Source organism: Salminus brasiliensis, chromosome 8, assembly GCF_030463535.1.
Source record: "Salminus brasiliensis chromosome 8, fSalBra1.hap2, whole genome shotgun sequence".
NCBI lineage: Eukaryota > Metazoa > Chordata > Actinopteri > Characiformes > Bryconidae > Salminus > Salminus brasiliensis.
In genome coordinates, this window is record NC_132885.1 from 36,707,999 (window position 1) to 36,712,108 (window position 4,110).

Consider the following 4,110-nt stretch of genomic DNA (forward strand, 5'->3'; position numbering starts at 1 on the left):
TCTTGATTTTTGTCTCTTGATGTTTGTTCTTGCTTGTTCAACTCTTCGTCTGCAATCTTGGCCTTTAATAAAGCTCATTATTTGTGCTTGCATCCTGCCTCCTTGTCTCCTCCAACGTTACAATAGCTATATCAGCACTTCCAGCCCATCTTCCTCCCTTGTCTATTAACCTTTGTACTGAGTCATTCTCATGGCATTGCGCAACAACCTCCTAAAATACACTGTCTGGGTTACGTCATCATCTACCACTGAACTGCGTTACTAATGAAACTTTTTTTCTGCAATACTAAAATGTCCATGATCATGACCATGGCGTAGGCTGAATTAACGCAACTCCACTGTTTATCGCAACTCTACTGACTATTCATATCCTTTTTAAATGACGATGGCTGTATTTCTCTGTGTCTCTGTGGGAAGTCCTTGCTGGACTTCACCTCAGATCAGTAAAGAAGAGCATGCTGTCAGCTTCCGGTCTAGTGAACTTTTAGCTTTTGGACTTGTTCCTCTTAATGAGTCTATCCATGAGGTCACGAGGAATCAGTTCCAGACATTGCCCACTGTGTCCAGTATGATCTGTATGTTCTAAAAAAAAATTGGGGGCTTTCCATCTATGGTTCACATGAGCCAAAACATTATGAGCATATGTGTAAAATGCTGTTGGTACATTGCATGCTACCAAAACCACTCACGCTGAAGGTGCCTTGTGGTATCTGGCATCAAGACGTTACAGTAAGTCCTGTAAGTTGTGAGGTGGACTTGACGTGGATCTGACTTGTTTAAGTGCCTGTGACTGAAAGGGGCCCTAAAAATGTATTGATCAAGTATTTTGGCAGAATTGTAAAGAGTTGTGGGGCCCGGTGGGATATCTTTTCATAGAGCCTAAAAGCCCTGGCAAAAGAAAACCGAGTTTCTTTCATTGCTCTAGGGTCTTGTTCTAGGGTCTTGTCCCTCTGTAGGAACTTTTGACAGTGGACAGGGGTCAACATAGCCACTCTGACTGGTTTGCAGCTAAACAGCTCAATACACAGCCATGTGCAATGAGTTATCTGTATCTGTATTTTTTATACATTTCTGTAATTTGTGCTACATTAGCCAGTTCTGTCAGTCCAGTCTATTGGATTGGCCTTATTAGTACCTTAATGTCAGGCTTTAATTGTACTTTGGATTTGGTATTTCTGAAAAGCTGCTTTGCAACATACAGTACTTCAAATTTGACTAGTAGACCTCAAAAAATATATCATAAATAGAGCCCCATCATTAGTGTTCTACTGGCTCCACATTGGTGTGCAGTGCCTAGGCCCCAATGATCGCCACTTGTAATTAGTCAAACTATCTGTAGGGTAGTTTGAATAATTTGGGAAAACAGACATCAGTTAAATCTGACTGGTTAAATCTGGTTTCTGCTGACCGGCACACAAATAATTTACAGCAGCACAATATGGGCCCCTTTACTGCTATTCATGTTAGTCAAATAGCTTTGGCTTAAGCATGCTAAGCCACCTTATAATGATACAGTTATTTTCATGGTTAATCCCTGTGCTGCAGTCTTGTGTGTTCTGGATTCTGGAACTGGATGTTTGTACAGTTCATGCGGGTAAAGGGATGCATGCATGTGTGTGTACTTCCCAAACCAGAGGACAAATGTAGAATGACACCTGTAACATTTCATACCACTGAGTGTCAGAGACTCCTAAATAATTCTGTGTCATCTGCAGAGCGCTGGAGACAATTGCAGGTGTCTTACAGTAAAACGGGCAGGGGGGAAGGTGCCATAATGAATTTGGGATGATTTCCGCTTGTCAGGAATAGTCAGAAACTGACAGGTGATTAATGCGTGACAGACAACAAACTGACACCTACCATCTAGCTTCACGAGGTTTGACACGTCATTCGGGTTTGACCCAGGCTGGGTGTCACTTGGAACAGCCTGGCTGCACTCTGCATACCAAACGTGCACATGGTATATTCTCGTTATACGCTAATGAGCCCCTTTACAATCCCGTCCCCAACTTTCTCATCTAAAAAAACTTTGACTTTGCAACTGGAGCACCCATGATATCACACATTCGGATAGAACTTTGTCCTTTGAAAGCAAAGTTTCTCAGCAGGCTGTCTTTACCCATATTACTTTCTCCCATGAAAGATTGGGAAGAAACAGAGGGATTCAAGAGGGCCGCTTTTCAGCTGGCTGCTCAGATATCTAATACGGAGCACGCTCTCTGAATATAACCCCTGACGAGACCGAAAAGGAATCAAAAAGCGAGCCACCGCTGAAACGCGAGGCAAGGGATTGAGTGGGGTTAAGAATAGGCCTGCTTTTTATCGCAACCTGACGCACCTCTGCGTATTTACATTTAAACTCTGAGAAATGCTCCTCTGTTCTCCGGCACCAGAAACACAAGTACAAGCACCAAGGGTACATCAAGGGTGAATGAACTTCTCAGAAATTCAGTGCTGCTGATAATAAAGCCTACGCTGGCTGTGCAATTCAAAGGGCTTGTCAGTCATACCTGTATCACTGGTGCCAGGTCAGCTAAAGCTGCAAACTTTTCCACATATATAGAAAATATACAAAACACTGCAACTCTGTGGAAATGAAGATATATGTGGGGAGAAAAAAAAACATTTTTAAGACTTGTACGAGTTAAACTTCGGTCACACTGGACTGCCACCTCGCTGTTTTTCTTTCACGCAGGTGTGGGCAGGCCTGATAGGGTTGCCAGTCTAGGTTTGAGCTCCGTTGTTCGGCATCCAGGTGGTAGATGTTCAATTGTCCAGCCTAGAGAGTCTCGCTCTAAATGAATTGCATTGGTCGAAATAGATAAAGTGTCACTCTAGAGCTGTCACTGTGCTTCCAAAGATAGGATTTCTACACCTTGCATTAACATGTGGTCCATTGTGATTGGCTTACGTTTGGATTTCTTCTGACCACATCAAAATCCAGGCAAATTATATATATATTATGATTATCGGATTATGATCAAATCACTCAAACAAGTACATGGTGTGTACTTATTAGTTCATTTAAGTGGATGCAGACATTTTTCTATGTTGCAGTCCATCCATTACAATTCTTTCAGTTTCCTGTGTAGAACACAGTAGTCAAGAACATGGTAAGTCACGGAACTTGTTCTCTCTTTATGCTCCCATTCACCCCTTTAAAAAAAGATGCTGAACTTCGAGAGTGACATCCATTTTTGATACATTCCTTTCAAAATGCTAATTTGCCCTACACTCTGTCTTAGCTGATCACAGAAGTACAATTCTGTCTGCTCTTCAAAAGGACACAAAAAAAGCTGACATGTCTCCTCATCTGTTGAGCCTCGTTCACATGGGCGAGATGAGAGGAAATCCTCAAGAGTCCTGGACTCAGCAACTCTTCCCAAGAAACAAGGATTTTTCATTACCTCCCGCTGATCTCCTCCATCATGGACCAAAAAGGCGCAACAGCGTCTTTACCTCTTACGGAGCCTCAAGAAAGCTCACCTGTGCCAGGATACTGGTGGACTTCTACTGCTGGACCATTGAGAGCATAATGAGCACTTCAGGGGGTGGGAAAGACCGCCCAACGCGTCACATGCGTTGATCATTTATCAGAAGCGCTGCCTGAGCAGGGTGAGAATGGGCTTTGATGATGCTTCTCATCCTGCTCAGGTGAGAATGATGCGTCTAACCATGACTCCACCAACAGACTCAGGAAGAAGATCTTCCCTGAGGTTGTGACCCTGCTGAACTCTACACCATCACTTTAGCCTCATTATTGCCCTCACTGCACTGTAATGTACTGTTCTTTACACTATAGTATTACTTCATTACTCATTTTTGGATCTATTTTGTAATTTACATTGCAAAAATGAGTAGTGCAGTAATACTATACTGTAAAGTACTATAGTATTACTGCACTACTCAATGTACAGTTCTATTTATATTTGCAATTCTGTTCATATCTGTAGTTATTGCATATACTGTTACATTTTTTAACATATGCTGCTCTGTGCAATTTTTGCATTTCGCTCCCTTACTGTATATGTATAGTAATTTATATTCTCTTTGTATATACTACCCTCTTATCCCTCATTCTGTGTATACATACATTCTATATCATTTTTA